We start from the raw sequence: 25,822 nt of genomic DNA on the forward strand, positions 1-25,822 counted from the left end.
TTTTTCGATGTCTGACATCTAAATGTTTAGCCTGTCTAAAAACTTGCATGTAATGAAAACACGGAATATTTACTAGCACTGTTGAAGAGAACAGCTAAGTCATTTTTTTTTTTTGCTGATTTAAATGTTTTTTTAAAAAATTTTATTTAAATCCAAGTTAGTTAACATGCAGTGTAATAATGGTTTCAGAAGCAGAATTTAGTGATTCATCACTTCCATAGAACATCCAGTGCTCATTCCAACAATTTAGCCCTATTTAGCCCATCCCCCCACCCTCTACCCCTCCAGTAACGTTCAGTTTGTTCTCTGTATTTAAGTCTCTTATGGTTTGCCTCCCTGTTTTTATTTGTGTTTAAATGAGGAGGAAGTAGGTACAGAGATCCCCACCAGAGTTTCTATTGCTCATTAATTTTGGTTACTAGTGAAGCCTGAGCTATTTTATATTCAAGTGAAAGAGTCAAGAAAGAAGATAAACAAGATTTTCTATTTTAGATATTGTATTCTATTGAATACAATATTCTACTGAAAAACATAAAAGGCTACTAAACTTCTTCAGTAATACACACTTATGTTGTAAAGGTGGGAAAAGAGGAGGAATAAAAAAGGCTTTTAAATTTCAATGGCTATATACTTGAAAGATACTTTTAATATTTTTCACATGTGTACAAGTCACTTACATTTCATTTCCTATGACCTAACCACATGCTCATATCCCACTGTTGGGACTTTTCCTTACTGATGTATAAAACCCACGTATATAGAAAGAACAATTGCTTTTACATGTCAAATACATTTTTAAAAATTTGTACTTGATGGCATAGCAATTTTCCAGTGTAGGTATTTCAAATTTTCTTAATGTGTTCCAATACCATATCTTACTCTTTATGACTTTTGGGTTCTACACTTGTCTTGAAAGAGTTTTGTTCACTCCAAGATTATATTTCTAAAATCCTCTCATGTTTCCTTCTGGTACTTCTATAGTTTATCTTTCTGCTTAAATCTCTCATCCATTTCAATTTAATGTTAAGAATAAGCACATATCAAAATTTATCTTTTCTAAATGGCTAGTCAGTTACCTCAACACCAGCTGTTGAATAATCTCTTTTTCATTCACACCTCCCACCTATTTAATAAGCTACACCTAGTATGTGAATTCATGCTATCTAGGTGGTATGGACTTTTAAAATAAGCTCTTGAAATAAACTACCAAACCCTCTTGTTCCAATTTGTAATCCCACCAGTCAGAAAGGTGCTTATTTCCCTGAATTCTTACCAACATCTTTTGCTATTTCAATAGCTTTTTCTGAGTCACATAAAAAAGTACTTCAATTTCCATTTATCTGATTACTAAACAAATCAAACATTTGTTCACATTCACTGTCCTATTTCTTTAATGATTTATCTGTTGATATGTTTTTGTCCATTTTTACACTGGAATATTGATGCTCCTTTTTGAGTTTAAGCTTTCAATATTTACTTTCTAGCATTTGTCCTTTAATTTTGTGACATTTTGAAGACATGTAAAATTTTTATTGAGTTATATATACAAAGCTCTTCTGTAAATTCTTTGTTTTATATGCTCATAAAATCTGTTCAGAGGATAAAATCTATTTATCGATATATATACACCATTTTTGGTATTCACTCCTTCTTGAGGATACAAGTTTCATCACAAGTCATTTCCCTCCAGCCTGAGGAGCATTCTATAGCATTTCTGCTGTGCAGGTCTCCTTACAATGAATTCTCTCAACTTTTGTTTATCTGAAAAACGTCCTAATTTTCACCTTCATGTTTTATGGATATTTTTGCTGAATTCAGAATTCCAGGTTGACAGCTTTATCCTTTTGAACTTTATTTAAAAAAAATTTTTTTTAATGTTTATTCAATTTTGAGAGACTGAGCGTGACCTGGGGGGAGGCGCGGAGGGAGAGAGGGAGAGAGAGGGAGACTGGAGAGGGAGACTGGAGAGGGAGGGAGACACAGAGTCCAAAGCAGGCTTCAAGTTCTGAGCTGTCAGCACAGAGCCCGACATGGGGCTCAAACCCACAGACCACGAGATCCTGACCTGAGCTGAAGGCAGACGCTTAACCAACTTAGCCACCCAGGCACCCCTGAGAGTCCCATAATGTAAACAAATACTTATCAAAATCCATTTTAAAGCTTTCTTTCTAAAAGACAATATATACTATTCACAGCAACTCTATTTTTCATAGTAACAATGGTTTTCCTGATACCATAAATAGCTGACAATTTAAGTTGTAGAAAAAGGAATCACTGGTTATCTGACCAAATGATCTAGTATACAGAACATTCATTTAGGTCACAGGGCATAACTTCAGGAACCAATACTGATAAATAAACAGTGGGGGAAAACCTATGTTTCCGCACTATCTCCTATGTAGAGAGTAGCTAGGTACAATTTAATGTAGCAATTGACTACCAAAAAAAAAAAAAAAGAATTATCATAAGCCACCCCTGGATCAGATCACACTAGAAGTGATGTACTAGAAATGATGTGTCCACACATAAGCTAATTTCAGCCCAAAGTAAATAGAGCTTTTTGTAAATCAGAACCATCTCATTAAGAGAAGCTTAAGGCATTAATGTTTCTGGATTTTCATATATGCCTTTCCCTAAACAAATATAAACCACTAAAGTTTATTACAATAAACCTTGTTGTTACTCAAAAGATTATTTAAATGTTTAAAGTTTTTAAGTTATGCCATTCATTTTACCAACTTTAAATTTGGAAAATCCCTATTTTCCTCTAATAAATCTATCTCCCAATATACCTGCCAAATTCAGCTGGAGCAGCAGTGCAGGCTCCAAGCATAAGTCTTGCTCTCCAAATAATATTAAGAGGACACACTCTTTTATAAAAACTCTCAATTATTAAACATCTCCTTATACAATCTGGTAAAAATATAATAGGCACAACAACAAATTTTTGGAGGAGGATAAAAATGCTTAAAAATAACAGCTAATACATGGACAGGCTTCAAAGAAATCCATGAAATCTCTAAAACAGTATACTAAATCATGAATATATGTATATTCTAAGGACAGAAGCCACAGCTCTCAAGAAATTCTCCAAGGAGCCTAAAGTATAACAAAAGTTAACAGCTACTGCTGGGATGCTGGAATTTCTGTAAAAGTTATTTTCAGTTTCTGTAAATTTTCTGCTCTCAGTAATTTATATTAGTATGATATTCATATCTGTACTAATTATTACCTCAGTTAGAACATACTTGTATTCCATTAAGATTTGAAGTTGCAGTTCTTTCCAAAAGAGTTAAGTTTTGGGGAAGGTTAAAAAACAACTTTCAGGGGCGCCTAGGTGGCTCAGTCGGTTAGGTGGCCGACTTCGGCTCAGGTCATGATCTCAAGGTCTGTGAGTTCGAGCCCCGCGTCGGGCTCTGTGCTGACAGCTCAGAGCCTGGAGCCTGTTTCGGATTCTGTGTCTCCCTCTCTCTGGCCCCCCCCATTCATGCTCTGTCTCTGTCTCAAAAATAAATAAATGTTAAAAAAACAAAAATTAAAAAAAAAACAAAAAAACAAAAAACAACTTTCATTCCTAAAACAAATGTCTCAGTTTCACAATGCAAGAATAAACGTGAGGTGGGGCGCCTGGGTGGAGCAGTCGGTTAAGCGTCCGACTTCAGCCAGGTCACGATCTCGCGGTCCATGAGTTCGAGCCCCGCGTCGGGCTCTGGGCTGATGACTCAGAGCCTGGACCCTGTTTCCGATTCTGTGTCTCCCTCTCTCTCTGCCCCTCCCCCGTTCATGCTCTGTCTCTCTCTGTTCCAAAAATAAATAAACGTTGGAAAAAAAAAAAAAAAGAATAAACGTGAGGTATGTAGATGGCCTAGAATAATTTATCAAACATTTAAGAAACAAAATTCTACAAATAAAGGCTAATCAATATTGTATATTCAAAAGACAACTGAACGGCGCCTGGGTGGCTCAGTCCGTTGAGTGACCGACTTCGGCTCAGGTCATGATCTCACAGTTTGTGAGTTCAAGCCCCATGTGGGGTTCTGAGCTGACAGCTCAGAGCCTGGAGCCTGCTTCCGATTCTGTGTCTCCCTCTCTCTGCCCCTCCCCCACTCATGTTCTGTCTCTCTCTGTCTCAGAAATAAACACTAAAAAAAGATTTTTTAAAAAAACAAAAGACAATTGGTTATAAATAGGCATATAAAGAGATTTTAATGCTATTACATCAACTTCACTTAAAATGGCAATTACCACTGGAAAATGTTAAGTTTGTCATTCTTCATAGAGTCAATAGCAGTATCTCTATTTAAAACATAATGGACACAAAGAGATAAAATATTTGATGTCCAATGAGAAAGAATCAACAATGATGCTAGAAATACAGTCTAAATGCCTTTCAATTTGTGAATGTCTCCTCAGAAACGTGACCATATTATATGCAGCTCTAAGGAAATCTGGGTTCTATTTATTGCTACCAAGTGGTTTTGTGGCTTTGGTTTAGTAACAACTTCTCTGTATCATCTGTAAAACAGGGAAAACAGAACTGTGGCAGAGATATTATATACTCACCTGTTTCATTTTCCTCCTGAGCACATATGAGGACCACATTTTCCATTCCATTTGTAGCTAGCTGCAGTCATGTGTCTAGTCCTGACCAATGTGAGTTCAATGATGCATGCTCCTTCCAGAACTGGTCCCTAAATCAGCCTTTCAAACATCCTCTGAGGTCTCACTAGTAACTCTGGGGGGGACTCCAAGCAGGCCATAGGGGCAGCTGAGTCACGAGATGGAAGGAATCTGAATACCTGAGTCATCCACATGGTTTTTTGTGTGATGAGAAATAAACTCTTTCATTGTGCTCCACCATGACATTTGGGGGTTATCTATTTCAGACACAATAATCTTACCTACCTTAGTGGGGGGAAGATAAAATGAGGTAAAAAATTTAAAGTAGAAAATAAAATGAGGAAGGGATTTTTTTTTAATTTTTTTTTTAACGTTTATTTATTTTTGAGACAGAGAGAGACAGAGCATGAATGGGGGAGGGGCAGAGAGAGAGGGAGACACAGAATCTGAAACAGGCTCCAGGCTCTGAGCAGTCAGCACAGAGCCCGACGCGGGGCTCGAACTCACATACCGCAAGATCGTGACCTGAGCCGAAGTCGGACGCTTAACCGACTGAGCCACCCAGGCGCCCTGAGGAAGGGATTTTTAAATTCTATACAAATGTGGGGTAATGATAGCAACTATTTTTTTTATATATATTTTAACGTTTATTTATTTTTGAGAGAGACAGACAGACACAAGCAGGGGAGGGGCAGACACACACACACACACACACACACACACACACACACACACACACACAAAGAATCTGAAGCAGGCTCCAGGCTCTGAGCTGTCAGCACAGACAGGGGTTCAAACTCATAGACCACGAGATCATGACCTGTGCCCAAGTCAGACTCTTAACCGACTGAGCCACCCAGGCACCCCCACAACTATTTTTTTAAATGTTTGTTTTTGAGAGAGGGAGAGACAGAGCGTGAGTGGGGGGAGGGCAGAGAGAGAGGGGGAGACAGAATTGGAGCTCAGGCTCCAGGCTCTGAGCTGTCAGTACAGAGCCAGATGCAGGGCTAAAACCCACGAACCAGGAGATCATGACCTGAGCCAAAGTCAGAGGCTTAACTGACTAAGCCACCTAGGCACCCCATGATAGAAACTTTTTATCCAGAAAGTAAAGCAGAAACTTTGGAGTCACTACATCTGGGTTCAAGTTCAGCCTCTGACACATATTGGCTAGGTGTGTGACATTGTGTTAAATTACTAAGACAGTTCCTTCAACTATAAAATAAGAACAATAATACCTACAGCCCACCAGATTATTATTAGGATTAAGTGAAATAACATATACAAAGAATCCAGCAGAGAGTATGGCACATATTAACCACTTAACAAATATTATCCAAACTATTACAAATATCTGAGAGGATGGCACAAACCACCTACTGGATAAAACTGTTGGAAGGATTGTAACACTTAAGGCTAGAAATAAAATGAAACAAATTCTTGGCTCCAAAGGGCTTTTCTAATGTAATCAGAAAAGTTAGGCTTTTGGTAGTTTAGAACACATCAGTATAATACATTAAATTCTCTAAGGTAAATATAAATAATGATTTTAGTCTTAAGTTTATATAGCTACAAACCTACCTCAAGTGATCGTTCTAATATTACAAGTGGGATAATTTCAGTTCAACTACTTATAAATGGGTGGAGTGGCGGTAACTGAAACAGATGATTAGCATAGGCACTATCAGTTTCCAGCAAAGTTCTTTAGAAAGACTCAAATACACCATGAGCTCTATCCTTAAAATAGTTTCTACAATTTCACAGAAAAAGAAACTAAAAGTTCAGAGTAAATGATTCCCATATACCACAAAGCTTCTCCAAAGAAGCAGTCCTTAAACAGCTTCACAAACATACACCTGCTACATTTATCTCTTAAAGCCTGTTAGTGATTGGGAGGTAGAACAGAATGGTACTTTGTGGTTTTAGTAATATTCATTACAAATAATACTCATTACTTAATCCATTACAAAAAGCAAGCTACTGCAGAAAGAAAAGGCATTATTCATTCCATTTTTCCAATTAAAAAAAAGATTAAAAACATTTTGGCTGGCTCATTCCAGACCCTCTTTGTTCAGAAAGGGAAACAATACATCAGTAGGGAAATAGCTGGGAAAGCATAATGCAAAATGCTGGGCATGACAGAGTGCCCAGAAACATTAAAAAGTTTTAAAATCAGTTTTAAAAAAGATACCTAGGTGTCAAAATTTTTTGAACTGGTTAAAATACTCATTGCTACAGATCAACAGAAGGGAATTACTAACCTAGTCTGAAATCTTAGTCTATCTACTGTTTTGAATTTCAATGTCCTTATTTGAAAGTTGAAGTGATAGGACCAGATAATGTCTAAAAGACTATGATTCTAACATACAAATGTGTAGAGTTTTAATATACAGCATATTCCAGAGTGAAAAGTGGATAATTTAGACTGTAAGATAAAGAATTTTTGGTTTTAAGAATGTCTCCAAATCCTCGGGCACCTGGGTGGCTCAGTTGGTTAAGCATTTGACTCTTGATTTCAGCTCATGATCCTGTAGTTCATACACGGGTTTGGGCCCAGCATCAGGCTCTGTGCTGGCAGTGTGGACCCTACTTGGGATTCTGTCTCCCTCTCTCTCTCTCTGCCCTTTACCCACTCATGATCTCTGTCTCTCTCAAAAATAAACAAACAATAATAAAAAGTTATCTTCAAATTCTCTCAAATGTTAGTATACTCTTCTGCTTTAGTAAATCCAGTTGAATGAGTATAATCTTTGCCTTTCTGATAATCTTTTTCTAACCGATTAACATATTTTTTGAGACCAAATACAGAAGCACATAGGACACTGAACTGGAATTACTAAGTTGAACTGAAAGTCAGGATATAAGACTTCACTTGGTTTTACAACTCTCCCAATATGACTATGCTTCACTCTCTTACCCTGTCTATAAAACAAGGGAAAATGTGCTATCATCTATTTCACTGGATTAGTATTAAAGTATGTCTTTGAAACACTTTGAACCACTCAGACAAGACTGTTACAGAAGAGATTTTTTTCATTATTAGTAACTTATCATACCAAGTCTAAGTATAAAAACAAAAGAAAGAAGTTCCCATGAGACTACTGCATAGGGGAAGTCCTCTTACCTCCTACATTGGAATCAGTTACAATTAATAAATCAATATAAGATGTTCTTATAATACACAGAATCTGGAAATGTGACTAGGCCCATTGCAGCACCAGATTTTAAATCTCTGATCTACATAAAAACTGCCTGAACTAATCTATCCTTCAGTTTTTGTTTATACGAATAACCAACATTTCTTAAATAGGCATTCTTAAAATCATGAAATAAGGAAGGTCCTTTGGAAAGAGGGGTAGGGACAGATAAATAGGTGTGAATGGCAAAAATAAAACCATTCAGAAAAGATATATTATGTACAGCACAAGATGTATTATGTATATATAGCACAATGACTATTTTATCCAAATCAAGGGTGGCAGTGGTTCCCTAGTAAGAAGTTATTCACAAATATAGCTAAATCAAATAGATGCTTCCTTACAGCTAGCAAAATACCCTTTAATTTAAAAAAAAAAAAAAAAAACTTAGGGTGGGAGGGAGGGGAGGGTGGGTGATGGGTATTGAGGAAGGCACCTTTTGGGATGAGCACTGGGTGTTGTATGGAAACCAATTTGACAATAAATTTCATATATTGAAAAAAAAACTTAAACTATTATTATGGATGAATATTCTTTTCCTTTTTGCATAAACATAATACACTTTACTAATGTCCTTAATAAAAATTTCTGGAATCACGTAGTAAGTTGAACAGTGGCCTTCAAAAGAGATGTTCCCATCCTAGCCTGGAACCTATTAATAATATCTCATTTGGAAAAAAATTTTATAATCACTGACCTAGAATGATTGTGGAGATAAGATACGAGTCAGGCCTTGAAAGAAGAAAAGGACCTTAGATAAGCAGAGAAGATGAAAAAGAGTATTCCAGACAGACAAATGCATAGGAAAAGTCATGGAGGTGAAAATTATCCACATTTTGTTAACATATTTACCAAATAGATCAATTGGCTGCAGTGTGGGGTTTTTTGGTAGGATGGTGAGAGACTTAGGTTAGATTGTGGAAGGCTTTGAATACCATGAAAAATCTGAAATTTATCTGTGGGAAGCAAATGGTGATTTGTAAACAAAAAGACTAACGTAATCATGCAGAAACCAGGTGATTAATGAAATTTCAGTCTGGGAAAATAGAAAGTGGTCTGAGCTTTTGGCTCTACCACATTGTCCAACAGCACTTTCTGAAATGATGGAAGTATTCTAGACCTGCACTGTCCAATATGGTGGCCAGTAGCCACCTACAGCTATGGAGCATTTGAAATGGGAGTGGTGCAACTGGGGAACTGAAATTTTAATTTTTTAAAATGTTAACTAATTTAAACTTAAATAGCCCCATGTGGCTAGTGATGATATACTGGACTGAACAGCTCTAGAGTTTTCTCACTTATAAAATGCAAAGTGCAATGAGAACACTAGTGTCCCTAGGCTAAGTTCCACAGCCAAATAAAGTTGGTGCAGCATTCTGATAAAAGCAAACAGGTATTCAAGCAGATGCACCTGAGCATGACTAAAACAGTTCCAGGTTTGTAACCTTTTCATTTCACTCTTTGCATCTCCTTGATTTATTTAAGAGACCCACTCTGTCTCTTGCTGATTTTTCAAATTGGTCTTTAGGTTGATGTTTCCCATGAGTCTATAGTTAAATAGGTAAGGCATCTAATTTAATAGAATTTCTGTGGAAAGGAACAAACATTTCATACAAAAATGCCCCTAGAGCTATGCTGCCCAGTGTGAACACATACTGGAAAAAAGACAGTGTGAATACAAGAATGTAAAGGCACTCATTCATACATGTTGAAACGATAATATTTTGGATACACGGAGTTAAATAAAATATATTATGAAAATTAATACACCTGTTTCTCTTTAATTTAGCCAATAGAAAATCTTAAATTACATGTATGACTCACATTAAATTTCTCTTAGACAGCCCTGCTGTAGAGAAAGTTATGACATAGATACCTCACAATATACGTACTTTATTCAGTTAGTACATACTTACTCAGCATCTATTATTGTCAAGCTTTATGCAACGTTCTGAGACTTTAACAGTGAAGAAAGAGAATGGTCCCTGCCATCAAAGAGCTTAAATTATCTCCTACACTTCTGCACATTTTACATATATTATCTCATTTGTGATAATGCATAAAGATAATTTAACTTTAGAATACTTTACCATTTGGGGGAGCAACGGTCAATGTATAACTAAGAAATTACAAAACAAAGATTCACACTAATGACTATTTTTGTGATACACTAGTTATATTACTATGCTATATAATATGTATCTGGAAGCCTAATACTATCACATTCCCAGTAGCTTCTCCTGGTTTCTTGATCCCTCCCTCTAACTAGTTTGCTCCCTCTTTATGGCTCACCTCTCTCAGACTGTCTCTTCGACTGGCAACCTGCCTGCTATTCACATTACAGCAGGGTTATTTATACTTCCAGGGGTCTCCAAAGAAGGAAAGAGGTTGAAAATATAAGTGTACATAATTTCAAGCAGCCAACTTCAGTTTTTTGAACCCAAGACTGAGTTTAGAAGTTTCTTTTCAGCTTAAACTAGGTAATTTCTGTAGGATTTTGCTTTATAATTCAATGCACAAACTTATTTGAGGGCTGAAACAACTCATTAGTTTTGTTCTACTGAAGCTTTCACATAAGAAAACTCTCCCAAATAGGGCTTCAGAAACAAATTAACAAGTAGTATTTCTCTAGCAAATGATTTTTAAAATAAAATACTAGGTAACATCAATAGGTCAAGAATATATATAGGATTTTAAGGCTAATGGCACAACTTTCAGGAAAATGTTACTAATAAACTAAATGTTCAGGTTTGACAGCTACAAAGAGAGGAAATACAAACAAAACTACTGTACTTTATCAAAAGGTGGCAATTTTTCCTAATTTAATAAAATATTACTAATATATGATAGTTATTGAGAAACAAAATGAAGTACCCAAGTTTTAACTACCCAAAATGATTTCACTGCCTTTTTTGGTTGAAGTCTACCAGCATCTGAAATACAGATGTGTTTAGGAAAGGAATACTATTCCTTGATCTTTAGCTGTGTGCAGGTGTGGCTATATACATAGTTGTTTCAATGTTACACATCTGCTGCCAGCAAACAGAAAACTCACTTTATGATATTAAAAAAAAAAAACTGAAGAAAAATAATAATTACTCCCGATTGGGGGAAAAAAAAAAAAATCACCTAAGGAAAATATAGCTATTCTCCTTAAGTAACTGGATTAGCCTTTTGCTACAAAGGAGTCAAACCAAATTTAAGCTAACATACTTCATATATGATCATGGGTCCTCTCAATCATTAACTATTAGTGCTACCATGCCATCAAATATACAATGCAATCAAATATAAGTTTAGAAATTCAACTTCTGTTTGCTCTCCAGTCCAAAATGGCCTATCTTTTATACGGGCCCCAAACAATAAAAGAGCATAAAGTTTAGTGCAAAACCAGCCTGCCTTTGACAATCAACTGTCACTTGTTAGTAGCATCAGAAAAACAAGTAACGATTCCTGAGATTTCCTTTATAACTTCAAGATAGAATAAGTATAAGGAGGCAATTCAGATGTAAATGTAACAAAATTTATCCCCAGCTCACTCTTACTCTGTGCCCAGAACTAGCTTAGGGACTTTTACATGTTATCACAAATATTTGTCCTCTTCTTCCCCTTTGATAAATTCAGAAAATTACATTGTTCAGTCCTCAGTGCCCTCCAGATTAAAAAAAAACCAACAAAAAATAAAGGAAGAAGAAAAGCAGGAGGATGGGAGATGGTTACAAACCAAAGAACTTCTGTGATAAGTCTAAATTAAGTGTTAAGATAAAATCAGAACCCGCCATAATATATGAGATTCTTTCAAATGTTAAAAAAGTTTGCTTCAAATTACCTATATTTAATTCTATCTAACAACCTCATTAGAATAGTATCTTTCAATCTGATCCCATTAAAGAGAGGTGGCCCCAAGGTGTCTTACATTCAAACTGCAAAAAAAATTACGACTTTCCCTACTTCAAATTTATGAGGTGCATTTATTTTCCGTAAAATGAAGGATCTTTAAAAACAGATACTGATCTTAGTATCTTTCATACCTTAGGTGGAAAAAAATATGGTTTCATTTAGTCAAGTAGAAAAGCACCCCAAATTCTACAAATCACCACCAAAATTTTAAAAAGAAATTAAAACAGTGGTTAGAGGACAGTAAATTGGGACTCCTCTTTATATAAACTCTCATCTTCAACTGAGGCCTTCCCCAAATAAAACAACAGTATTTTAAGTAGCTACTATCTGAAGACTTGGGTTGTGTTTCAATTCCTGAAACAAGCTGCAGTTTTAAAAGTTAATCTTACTAGAATCCTCCTGGAAGTCAAAGATACTGAAAAAAATACTTTAACATAGGATGCCAAAGTAGAATTATTGTTCCCTCAGCAAGACACCTTGCGGTGACATTAACAGTTTCCATGGAGGCATGAAATTTAAACTTCAGTTATACTGTATACAGTCATTTTAAAGGAGAAGATTAAACAAAGAAAAAGGTTTTGTTGTTGTTGTTGTTGCATAATTTGATTAAGCCCCAAGACTGAATTCCAAATCTTTACCATGGAATTGGAACTGGCAAGGAAAGAACATTTGAAAATAAGAGTTAACAATAGATCATCGCCATTTTCTACACAGAGAGAAGTATTTACATTTTAATTCAGTTCAGGCAGCTGGGTGCTAAGGACGCATAAAAAGGCAACTATGGTAATAGCTTCAATTATAAACAGACGTGGAGAGCTGCCTATTAAGATGGTTAATGGCAAAACTGAAAATGAAAACAAGGCATACCGTCATACTTCCCATAACCAAGAGTCGAGGCAATCTAGGTTAAAATCATAAAAAACGAATAAGCCATATTCTCACAAAAAGAAAAAGAGAGAAGTGGGACTGAAAGAAAAGATCACGATCATTTCAAGGCAGCCAGTCAGGGGGAAAGACTGCTTGCTGCCTCCACTGTTTACTAATATTTAAAACTAGCACTTCCAGTCAACACCTGGGTTTGAAAATCGCAGCAGCACGGAAAGGCTGGGTCCTTTCCGACGTAAACCCAACAGGACATTCGGCAACGTTTTGCATAGTAAATATTACCCAGAATAAAGCATTGTTCGCGTATTTCCACCTTTAAAGACCAAAGAGAAACAAAACAAAAAACAAAAACGAAGACCCTTCTTTCTCCCATAAACAGCCTTCACCCCTCTCTCCCCTCTTTTACTTATCGCCCTTGCCGCGGGGTTAATGAACCCTAAACTTCTTTTTCTTCTTCCCATTAATGGAAACGGGGGGAAAGAGCAACGAGAGAGGGGAAGGAACCCAGATGACAGGAAAAACTGGAAATCAAAACCAGTGGCGTTCCTTCCTGGGCGAAGGCTAGGAACTCCCTGAAGGTTTCGCGTGACGGAGACAAGCCCTGGAAGACCCCTAGTAAACCCCTGTTAACGTATCTTCTGAGCCCACGGCGACACCATTTTTCGTCTCATTTCTGCTTCTGAAGGGGGTGGCAGTTCCCCCGGATGAACCTTCACGGGCGCACGCCTCCCCTTCCCTAAAGCCCCCGCAGCAGGGGTTGGGGGGCTGTGGCCCCCACTCCGAATTTACAGCGAGGCCCGGAAATCGGTCCCGTTAGAGCCGATTTCACCCATCAGGAATGCGCTCCACCCCCGCTGCCTCCCCGCGGCGGCCGCCCTCGGTGTCGGCTGCTTCAGGGGCCCGGGAAGTGCTGCAGGGGAGCGCCGCTCTGCCCGTCACAACATTGCTGGGTCGGCCGCCGACTCCACAGACTGGCCGGGCCGGGAGAGCAGAGCTCGGGCGGAGCCCGAGCGGCCGAGGGGGCGCCAGCGCCGGGCGGGGGACGCGGAACCAGCCCCCGGCCTGACCCCCAGGTCCAGGACCGGCCTCGGCCCCGGGCTGAGCCCGAGAGGCGGCGCCTTTCCCGTGGGATTTCTGAATCCATTTCCGTCCCGGGAAGGGGCGCGAGGGCAGCGGCCGTGCCGGAGCGCCTCGGGTCGGAAACGGGAGCCGCCCCTGCCCTCCTTTACCCGGGCGCAACCTCTTCCCGTGCCCGCCCGTACCTTCAACTCCTCGGAGCGGCGGTGGGCGCCGGAGTGCGGGTGAACAGGCCCATCTCCCGGCAGCAGCGGCAGAAGCCGAAGGAAGTACGGAGGAGGTTTCCTCAGACCCGCCGAGACGCCTCTCAGCTGGGGCGGAGGGAACGCAGAGGAGGGGTCCCGAGGGCCGCTTTCCCGAACTCCTCCTCCGCAGTTCTGTCTTGACGGCTGTTCCCGGGAACCAGCGCCACAACTGCCATTCTCCCCCTCCTTCAGCCCCCGCTGTCTCCGCCTCCTCCTCCCACTCCTTCCTCCCGCCCCCGGCCCACCCAGCCCCGCCCCGCTCCGCTCCGCTCCGGCGCGCTGCCCGCGTGCCGTGCGTCATGGCGTCACGCCCACCGGGCCCGCCGCGGGCGGCTCTGGGACGCTGTCGTTAGCTCCGGCGCGTTGGCCCCGGCTGGTCTCGGCGCGCCCCGCCCGCGACCGGGTGGCCGGGAGGGCAGCCCCTCGCTTGTCCTCTACGCGGGCCAGTCAGCCGTCCTTTCTGCCCCTCGGCCCGCAGCTCTTCGCCCTTAGCGGGGCAGGTGTCTCCTAAGAGAATGGGTGGGGTGGCCGGATCTGCCCCCTAGGTGATGGGGGATGCTGGACTCGAGGACCCTGGCTTTTGGGTGTTTCGCACGCCATAAATTATTCGTTTCTTTGTGTTCTCACGGTTCACCTGCTAGATTGGCAACCCCAGGGAAAGCAAGGCCGGGATGTTGCTGCAAGTTTCTGCCGCTCCCCGAGTGAAATGTTTTCCCCTCCTGTGGCTGCGCCCCCACCCCACTCGTTCTTACAGTTTTAAGCAGGGGCTGCTAGCAACAGCGCTTAGCTCAATGTGAGGGTGCAGAGAATATCTGCCACCCTCCTCTTCCCTTCCCCCCATCACTTAATTTCACAAAGTCGCTTAAGTATTCAGAATTCATACTTCAGTACTTACTGATACATTCTGAATTACTTTAATCCAGCTTTATCTGTTCCATCCCCTCTTATCCTTTAAGCCAGTCGTGCCCCCTTTAAATTTTTTAACCTGCACATGATGTAGTATCAGTTCTTTTTAGTTGAATAAACATTCATTGCAGACCTGGTCCATTCCCTCATAGTTGATTTCTCTACAAGATTCCTTGGCATATTGAGAAATGGAATGTTATGGATGCTGGACAGAATGTCCATTTGCCATCTGTTACTTAACAAAATATATCACCCTATCTATTCTTGTTTTAGTGTGTCTGTCCAATTTAAATTAGAAACAAACCAAGGAGCCATGGTGTTTCAGACGGTACTTGGTAGCTTTGGTAACCCAGTAAATGTTTACCAATTAGAAAACTAAACAAGCAAGGCAGTTAAGCCCAAGTATTTTTTTTTTTACCACAAATCTTAAAAGAAGTAATGATGAATATGTTTATTTTCATTTATTGGAAGTTTTAAAGCTGTTTTATACTCCTTGAAGGCTGCCTACCATTTAATCAATGGGATACTTTGTACAAGTAGTACCAGAATAGTAAGGTAAATGGATTTATGGAACAGTATTCATACATAATGTAATCCTTGAGAATGTATCAACATGTTGAACATTTAAGAACAGATAGGGCAATGGCTTGAAAGGAGGTTTTGAGTAAAGAGGCTGTGCAAAGTGGAAATGGTCTTGTACTCTGTACATTGTCATATTTTCCAGAGGTGCCTTTTCCTGCTTGTCTTCTTGAAAGCTGGAGGGATTTCCTACTCTTCACTAAGGCAACATAGATATATTAAAAAACAAATATTTATTGAACATCTCCACTTGAATCCCCATGGGTACCTCAAACTCTGCCTGTCCAAGACAGAATTTCTCTTTTCCTCTAAACTTGTGTCTCTCATTCACCCAGGCCCAAGCCAGAAATCAAGGATTCTTACCAAGCACCCTCCTTTCAGTCACTTCCAATTCATAATTAACCATCCCTGTTAAACATTCCTGCACTCTCCCTTCTATACTCTCCTTCGGCCTTTAGGGCAGTGATTTCTACTTTGCACATTAGAATCCCCTGAGGAGCTTTAAAAAAACTCTGATGCCCAGGCTGCCCCTGCCAATTAAGTTAGTATCTCTGAGGTTGGCACTCAAGCATCAGGATATTTTTTTTTAACTCTCCAGGTGATTCTAGTGGTTGAAAACTATTGCTAGGGCCTCATCATTATTCACCAGATTACTGCAAAGGCATAATAATTGGCCCTAGGTGCCTTGAATTTTGGCAGCATTGTCCCTTCTTTCCCTACTGTCTTCTAATTCATTCAAAATCAATTCAATAAATATTTATTGAGTGCCTAGTATGGGGGGGTCCCAATATAGCAATGAAAAAGATAGCCCTTGTATCTGGTCTCATAGTCTGGGAGTGGGGTGGCACAGTTGGGGGGAGGAAGAAAAAAAAAACAAAGAAATAAAGGAAAGGAAATAAATTTACCCGTGTAACATATAGAAACCAGGAAGGCTGTTACCTTAGTTTGGTGTCTCCAATTAAAGTCTACTCCTCTGACATTTGAGCTGGGTTCTACAAGACAAGAGGAAGCAAACAAGTTAAGGGATGGGGAAGGTAGAGGAAACAGTAGGTGCAAAGGTCCTAGCCAAAGTTGCCAAGTTTAAGGCAGCTAGAGACTGAAGCATAATCAGGACGAGGGAGTAGAACATGGAGTTAAAGAGGCAGGAGGAAGCCAATTATGTAAGACATTTTGAAGTCATCATAAGGAGAATTCTAAATGGTTGGTATGATGTATGATTAGACACAATAGATTTTCAAGTGGAGAGACACCTGATTTACCTCTGAAAAGGATCATTCTGGTTGCTCTGGGGACCACATTCTGGCAGAGCAAGACTGGAAGCAGGGAGACCAATTAGAAGGCTACTTCAAGAATCTAGGAAAGAAATCATAGTTCTTTGAACCAAGGTGGAGACGGAAGAGGATGGTTCCAGTATTTAGAGGCAGAATTGGTAAGACTTGCTTAGAATGGAGTGAAAGCAGGGATGAGAGGAACAGAACAGGGTTACAATAACAGCTGCTTTTTACTGAATACATGTTACCTGACAGGCATTGTTCTAAGTGGTTTATAAGTATTCAGCCATTTAATAATCACAAGAGTCCCAAAACATAGGTGCTATTCTTTTTTAAAAAAATTTTTTTTAATGTTTATTTATATTTGACAGACAGAGAGAACAGGGGAGGGGCACAGAGAGACAGAGACAGAATCTGAAGCAGGCTCCAGGCTCTGAGCTGTCAGCACAGAGCCTGACGCAGGGCTCGAACTCACCAGCCAGGAGACAGTGACTTGAGCTGAAGTCAGATGCTTAATGGACTGAGCCACCCAGGCGCCCCAAAAGATAGGTGCTATTCTTATCCCATTAACAAATTAGTATCTGAGGCTGGAGGGTAAGTAATTTGCTCAAAGTTACATAGCTGGTAAGTGGCAGAACTGGGATTTGGACCATGCAGGCAAGTTAGTCTGACTCTAGAATTCATATTCTTTTTCTATCCCAACCATAGCCCCCTCCATTGGTGTCACAGTCAAAGTGAAATTTTCATCCACATTAAACTATTTAGGGTACCATAAATCCTTTCTCCTTCCTCCACTTCTCTCCTCCTTCTTCTTTCCTCCCTCTCTGTTACACATGAGCATTTACTTTTCTTTGCACGTGCTGTCTACTATACCTAGAATGCCCTCTCCCCTCTCCTTCCCTTCCTGGCTCAATGTAGCAACCTTTGCTGGTCCTTACAGGCTACGTCAGGCCCACCTTTACGGCTCCATAGCAACCCTGTGCTTACCTCCATAATTTTCTATGTAAAGTGCTTCATCCTTATTTGTAGGTCTTTCCCACTAAACTTTGAAGGCAGGTAACTTAATGCCCAGTACATAAGACCCAGAGCAAGGAGGTTTTCTCTGGTCATTGGGAGATACAAATGTGGTAATGTATTGTCCTTGCCTTCAAGAAGCTTGTAAACTTGACAAGGAAACAGACACATAGAAAATCACTCTCTAATACAAGGACCAAAGGTATCATAGAAACAACATGTTATAGGACAGGACATTGGAGGCAAGAAAGTTGGCTTGAAGGTTCTGCTGGGGAAAAAAAAATGCAACCAGAAACGGGATCTTGGGGGCTTTATTCTCCACCATCATTTAATATGGCTTGGGGAGGCAGCCTTGGGACCTCATCCAGATAGACTTGGGAGATTCTTGGTTGCCACAGTTGATTCACTGGAATGTGCTACTTCCTGACTTCTCACTTTTACCTGTCTCTGTGTGAATAAGTGTATTGATCTCCAGTTTGTTCAATTCCCTTTCTGGCAAGGTCAGAAATTTCTTCTTATGCAAGTCCCTCCTTTTTCTCATGTGTGAGGCTTCAGAACTTGGGTTCTAGCTGTGGGACCTTAGGAAAGTTACTGAACTCTTATGACCCACAGTGCTGGGCCCAGTGTGTAAGGTGTGAGGGTTTTGCCCTGCATTACCACAAGGGGTGTCACTGACATAGACCACACTGTGGTCATAGATCACACATGGATGTGCTTCATAGTAGGCCTTCTCAACATGACCCATCATGAAATAGGGGGAAAATAGTACCTACCCCATTGAGTTGTTCTCAGAACTAAATGAGTAAATGTAGATAGAGCACTTAAGCTTGGCATGTAGTAAATCATCAGTAAATGTTAGCTGCTATTACAAGGTAAAGGGAAGCCGGCTAGAGTGGGAATTAATCCAGCTAGGATTTTAAAAGTGGGGTCATCTGTGTCCCTGCTTGGGTGGTTCTCTTCATTGTTAGGACCATAGAGGGAATCTGGAGAGGAAAGCAATTTTCTCTTCCAAATTGAGGACCTAGGACCCTCAGGGGAAAAATCCTTCAGGTGGCTGAAAGCTGAGTTGCTCTGATCCACCAATTCCTCCTGCCCCATCTCTCGCTCACCACCTTCCACACGGAAATGGCACCATATACTCCCCAAAGCCAGCCCAAGCCACTCTTTCCTGTGGAAAGATTAGACTCCCTGAAGGGCTATGAATCAGCCTTTAGGGTGGTATTTCTCAAAGTGTAGGCTAGAATCATCATTGCTAGAATCACATGGAGCACCTGTTAAGATAAATTCCTGGGTTCTCAGACTTACAGAATCATTATCTGTGAGACGGTAGTCCTGGAATCTAGTTTTTAACAAGCTCTCCGGGTAATTCATACTACATGTTTGAGAACTACAGCTTAAGTGCTTCAGCCATTATGACAATATCCCAGCTTCAAGCAGTTTTCTTTCACAAGATCTCTCATTAGGCTCCTTAGGAGGGAGGGTATCTCATTCCTCTTCAGGGGACCCATCCAGTTGTCTATAATCTGGTTCATTCTCCCTCCCACCCATTATCAGAAATGGTATCTCCTTTAACCTTCTCTTGGTAGAGACTGGAGCCTCAGGCCACCGTTACCCATTGTTTATTCCAGTCTTTCTTAATTACCTTCCCTATTTGACTGATTCATGACTTACCCTACTCTGAGCTGGTGACCTGGGCTAGAAACCCCCAGAACCCCTTATAACTAGAGCTGGTTAGACTCATTCTATGTTGGACAAGGTACGTTTGGCTGACTAGGTCCAAAGTGATGTGTTGCACTAGAAGCAGGATATCAGTGGGTGATGAGCAAGGACTTAGAATGACCATATGTCCCAGTTTGCTCAGGAGATCCCTGGCTTATACCTGTTGTGGGGGCTTAATTATTAATGGTACCCCTTTCACTCTCAAAGAGTCCTGGGTTAAACAAATTATCGTCATCCTGATAACCAGCCTCATGTCAAGACCAACAGTTGCAATGCTTTAGCCCTTGGATTGTGCCTAGACCACCCCCTTCCTACTCTCCCAGCCGCCAATCCAATGGCATGGTTCCTTCTTCTCAGATTTCCTTAATGAATTTACTTTGGTGTAATACTTTGGACTCACATTAAGGGATTTATAAGAAAGCACCGTGAAAATTGTTGCTGTATTTACTCTCTCTGTATCTGAAGAATGTTTTGGTTTTTTTTTTGTTTTTTGTTTTTTGTTTTTTTTTTTGGTTTTAGCACCTGGAATAGCTGTGTTTCCCCTGTTTAGTATCCCCATTTGTTTTGTCTTCTGGATACCTAATGGAACTGACAGTATTTCTCTTGGCCATGAGGAAGCTTAGACCTATGTATGTGGCCTCCTTCTGGTCTGTATATGGATTAAACAGAATGCACTTTACACGCTTAACTTACTCTTTTTTTTTAATTTTTAAAATTTTATTTTAGAGAGAGAGAGCATGAGGGGAGAGGGACAGAGGGAGGGAGAGAGAGAGAGAGAGAGAGAGAGAGAGAATCTTAAGCAGGCTCCACACTCAGCATGAAGCCTGAGGTGGGGCTCAATCCCATGACCCTGGGATCATGACCTGAACCAAAACCAAGAGTCAGATGCTCAACCAACTGAGCCACCCAGACACCCCATACTTAACTTACTCTTGACTTGAGTCCTCTGTTTCCATTTCTTCACTAACTTGAGATTTAATTTCTCTGGTGCTACATTATATGTATCTGTAACCCATCTTTTATCCTTTTTGAAACAAGGCAGGTATAAAAAATGTTTATGAACACATTCTCACAAACAAACTGGTACTAATTGCTAGTTATATAACTGAAAGAGATTATTTTAAAATGTATACAATGAATAATTTCCTCACTTCAAAATATAGCATTAACAAAATGAATAGCATTTTAAGTAATGCTGGATTTAGCATTATTCAACTGCGTTCTTATCTAGCAAGTGAAAGATTCAAACGAAAGCAAATGAACCAAAGATTAGATTAATTTTCAAGCTGAAATATTTTTAGATATGACCCAGAACCTTATACAAATAATGTAATGAGGAACACTCACCTACAGAAACCGCATAGCCCAATTAGACTCTATTCAGGGGTGTTTACCTTCGTAATGAAATTCTCTGCTGTTGGACATGAAGAAAGGGAGAGGAAGGGGCAGGTCAGGGAATCAGATTTGAGAATGTACATTCCAGATAATAATGATCCATGAAGAGGAGTCTTTGGCCAGAAGTATGTGGCCTGTAACAGTCTCCAGACAATTATTCTTACTGCTGGCCTCGATAATATTGCAGGAGTTGGGACAGGGAGCCATATAACATAAAACCACATAAAGAAATTCACCTTAATGAAATTACTGAGAAATACATTTTTTACAACTAGTTTATTTGGGAGATTGTGCTGAATTTACAAGACTTAAAGTTATATTGATAGTATGGATAGTACACTGTATTATTTTATGGATAAATTAGGCATCTAGTTAAATGTGCTTCAAAAATATTTCGCCCCAAGTTTATGGAAAGCATGCTAAATATAGTGATTTCTGCCCCTTGTCAGCATAAATATACCCATTTATCTTTCTTTAATTACAAAAATTTGCAGAGAATATGGGAACCTGTGTAACTCCTAAAAGAACAAATGTTAACATTTTCTCATATTTGTATTCCTTTTCAAAGCAAAAGAAATGAAACATTATAGCATTGAAGCCTCCTTTGTTACTCCTCCCAGAACCCCCCCCCCCTCTTCCATTTCTCTCCTCCCAAGGTAACTGTTATCCTAAAAGTTTTACCCTTCTGGCTCACATTGTTATCCTTTTATGATATAAGTGCATATTCACAAGTAACACATTCTGTTGTTTTATGTTCTAAATATAGTTTTTGCTAAACAACATTTTTATATAAATGATATTGTACCAAACGTATCATTCTACCTGCCTTCTTTTTTTTTTTTTTCCTAATCAACATTGTTTTCAAGATCTACCCATGTTTATACATGGAAATCTATCTTATTCATTTTAGCTGCTTAATAAATGAGTTTTCTTATACATGTCTCTTTTTGCACATATGGGAGACTTTCTCTAGAGTATATACCTTGAAGCAAAATTACTGAAGACACTCTTTTGAAACTTGAAAAATACTAGAGACTGTCTTGTGGCTGTCTTCTGCTCTGATTGTATCTGTAGGTATTAATAGTTAGTGGGTGAAAAAAGTAGGCATGTGTATTTGAATTCTCAGGGCTCTTCCCGTAAAAGTTCTAAAATTATTAATACAGGAAGATGAATGTCCATAAATCAAAGTTCCTATATGTCTATTCCCTCATCTTTATAATGAGGGTAATAAAAGTACCTCCTTCTTAGAATTTCTGCAAGAATTAAATGAAGGAATAAGTGTAAAGCATTCAGCACCTGGCACTTAGTAATAATTCAGTAAATATTAGCAATTATCAGTAGTGTTATTTTAAGATGAGTGGATACTGGATTCAGTGGCTTTTATTTGAAGATAGTCTGTCACAGACAGAATTTTACGGAAGAAAGAAAGTGTTATCCCCCCTGCAATATCATTTTTGAAAGTTTTATCTTTACGTTTTCCTTTTCCTTTCAAATTGTGTTTAGTATTTTTGGCAGAATATAGCACTGAAACAGTAAGAAGATCCAAGACATTTAAGCAGGGAGAAAACAGTAGGAAAGGTGACTAAGTATAAACTAACCCCTGCTGGCCGTGGACAGCCTGTTTTTGCAGGTGCCATCCTGCCACTTTTTTTGCCTTCCCTTCTGTTCAATGGTATTGTCAGGAAACTCATCAGCAATTAACAAAAGCAATTCTGTTTCTAGGGTGGTTTCAATTTAAAAAATCCCATCTACCTTTGCCAGGGGAATCCCGTCAGAAATGTCAGGAGAAGAGGTATTTAAAAGTTAACTTCCTGGCAAATGTGGTCAGAATCCAAAATGACTGATTAAAAGCCTGTGTGATGTCAAAAGGCGGACGAGAAATGACGTGTAATACCTTGAATACATCAGCTGATATTTGGGGTTAGAGGGAAGAATTTGTTACCTTACCCAAACGGATACTTGGGAGTTTTCAAAACAACAACAAACCCCCCCAAAACAAAACTATCACAAGTTTGGAGCTAAAATAACTGTGCTGAGCCAACATTCCTATCAGTGATCAAAGAGAAAAAGATTTTAAAATAGTTGAATAACGAAGCAAAGGAGAAATATATCCGAAGTGTCAGGGCTAGCAATCTGTATTCAATTTCAAATTGCTTCTGGGAGTTTTATATCCTGTGATAAAATCAAAACTTTTAAATAATATATCGCAAGGACATGAGGGGAAAACTGAATAATTACTACAATGCTGTGATTTTGAGATGGTGTTGTTCAAATAAAGATTCCCTCACACTAAAATTGTATTATCATTTATTTTTACCAAGAAGAGGAAGATGCCCACGGGTGTCTGGGTGGCTCAGTCGGTTAAGAGCCTGACTCTTGATTTTGGCTCAGGTCATGATCTCATGGTTCATGGGATCAAGCCCCGTATTGAGCTCTGTGCCGACAGCACAGAGCCTGCTTGGGATTCTTTATCTCCTCCTCCCTCTGTGCCCCTCTGCCACTGGTGCTCCCCCTTTCTCTCTCAAAACAATTAAACATTAAAAAAAATAACAAGAGGAGGGTTTCCAATCCAGATTTTGTACACTGTTGGTTCCATACATCACAGGAGCTATTTTAAATGATCTTCTCAGTGTTTCAGTGATGAATAGAAGAGGAAATAAGTTCATAGCAAGCATTCGAGGATTTAGAAACAATACTTGAGACATTCTATTTTCAGAAGTACAAATCTGCAACGCAATCAAATTCAAGGACTGATGACTAACGTAAATGGTCAATTGCCAGGAGGTAATTCTTGTGTTTCCACTTTAATATTTTACTGATTTATAGACCCAATAGGAACACGTGTAGAGTTTTTGTTTTTCTTTAAAATGAACAATGGATTCCCCTGAAATATTACATTTAGAAGACGTACGTAGGAAGTCTGGAGGAGAGAGGAAGTTCCTTTCATTTTCTTCTCCTTCCAGTGCCTACGCCAACCTCACTCCCATCTAACAATGAGTACTGTTTTCTCTTGATTAGGCTTCTAATGTAACTTTGCATTAATTTTTCACAAGTGAAGAATTAAGAATTTGCAACCTGAGAAACCTAAGTATATGTGTATATGTATTTGCATAATGTCATAAAAAATTAAAACAAATAAAATAGAACCTTATAATGTGACATTTTAGTACGAGATGATAAGAAAATTAATTCAAAAGATTCATCTTTCAAAAAGAAAATCCTAGAGAAGAAAATATGTTTGCTGTTAAAGGCGGAGAACTTAAAACTGAAGGGTCTTAGCAGAGGGTTTGATTTTCAGGTCTTCCAAAGAAGCAAACCCACGGTCATTCTGGATCTTGACTTCCTGTATTGTATCTGCTAATCTGTCCCTCTGTTTGACCTGACCAGTTCCATGGTCTTTGATTCTCGTCAGACTGTCACCTCTGGGCCTTTTCCTCTCAGTGACCTCTGGACAAGATACATGTACCTAGGAATTTCACTCTAGTTTTCTGCCCTCAGCAGCTTCAAATCTCCAGCCTGTCTCCTGGGTCCTTAAGCCCAGCATTTACCAGATCTCTGCTTCATCCTATATTGATCTTAGAACATAGAACAGAATATAGAATATAGAATATAGAATATAGAATATAGAATATATTCTATAGAATATAGAACATAACTAACTGATAGATTTTCCGATCATTGTTATCAACCCCAATATTGCAGAAAATATCTGCGGATGTTTATGATGGTTTATATCCAAGTATTTATATATGTTGATATACAGAGAAAAATTAGGATAGTCCATATGTACTTTTTAAATTTTTTATTTTATTTTTTTTCTGAGCACTCCGGTTTTCCCAAAGAGTCTTTTTGGGCCTACCTCCGGACAGGGAGGCTCTGCATCTAAAAATACGTGTTGAGCCTCTTGGCGGTGCAGCATGGCTTGTGCTGGGGACGCAGGACCCAGTGGGGCAGCGGGAACTCAATCTTGGAGTCCCGGAACTGCTGGGCTGAGGGTTGGCGGCACTTGCTGGCTGTGATCTCCTCCACCTTCATGACCTGGATCGAGTGAGCCCGGCGCGGTGTGGAGCGCCTGCCCGTGTCTCAGTAGCGCTGGGTGACAGCGCCTGCCGCGGTCGGTCCCGGTACTGCCGGTACAGGTTGTGGGCGCCCCTGCGGGAGTCAGAGCACAGCCAGGTGCTGAAGTCCCTCACTCTCAAGGGGGATTTCTCCAACACCTGTCCACAGTGGACGATTTCCCCCAAGACTTCTTCATCTTCTTCAGCTGAGACACAAAGCACCAGAAGCCAAACTTGGCGACAACATGATTAGGCGCAAAGATTCATAAGCTATAGAGGGGCAGAGTATGGCATTTGGGGATGGGCAGGAGGCACCCCACCACCTTGTAGTCTCACAGCATGCCCCAGGCCTTCAGGGTGCTCTCTTCGCTCCTGCCGCCAAGCAAGAAAAGACTAGGATAGCTCATAATTTTAATACACATAACACATGTCAATCATGTCTTTAATTTCCTTCCCTCTCTCCTCCCTTAAAAAAATTCTGGGGTGTCTGGGGGGCTCAGTCGGCTAAGCATCTGACTTTGGCTCAGGTCATGACCTCACCATTTGTGGGTTTGATCCCTGCCTGGGGCTCTGTGCCGACAGCCCAGAGCCTGGAGCCTGCTTTGGATTGTGTCTCCCTCTCTCTGCCTCCCCCACTTTCTCTCTCTCTCAAAAACAAACATTTAAAAATTTTTTTAAAAACGCACTTATTTATTTATTTTGAGAGAGAAAGAGAGCATGAGCACAAATGGGAGATGGGCAGAGAGAGAGAGAGAGAGAGAGAGAATCCCAAGCAGGCTTCATGCTGTCAGTGCAGAACCCAATGCAGGGGTCAGTTTCATGAACCATGAGATCATGAGCTGAGCCAAAACCAAGAATCTAACATTCAACCAACTGAGCCACCCAGGCTCCCTACATTGGTGTTGTAAAGGGGCTCATTGCTGAAAGAATAAAATTATACCATTTGCAGCAACACG

At 40.0% G+C, this 25,822-nt stretch overlaps 1 protein-coding gene and 1 pseudogene across 1 annotated transcript in view; both read right to left on the minus strand.

The window, feature by feature from the left end:
• Positions 1-14,176, minus strand: part of RNF19A (ring finger protein 19A, RBR E3 ubiquitin protein ligase) — a 57,724-nt gene extending 43,548 nt beyond the window's left edge. Inside the window, exon 1 of the mRNA XM_043601473.1 lies at positions 13,865-14,176. The gene's annotated coding sequence lies outside the window, so the exon portion shown is untranslated. The remainder of the gene's footprint in view (positions 1-13,864) is intronic.
• A 10,428-nt stretch (positions 14,177-24,604) lies between these two features.
• Positions 24,605-25,273, minus strand: LOC122495988 (annotated as a pseudogene).
• Positions 25,274-25,822: the final 549 nt, after the last annotated feature.

Source organism: Prionailurus bengalensis, chromosome F2 (genome assembly GCF_016509475.1).
Source record: "Prionailurus bengalensis isolate Pbe53 chromosome F2, Fcat_Pben_1.1_paternal_pri, whole genome shotgun sequence".
In the NCBI taxonomy this organism is placed as follows: Eukaryota; Metazoa; Chordata; class Mammalia; order Carnivora; family Felidae; genus Prionailurus; species Prionailurus bengalensis.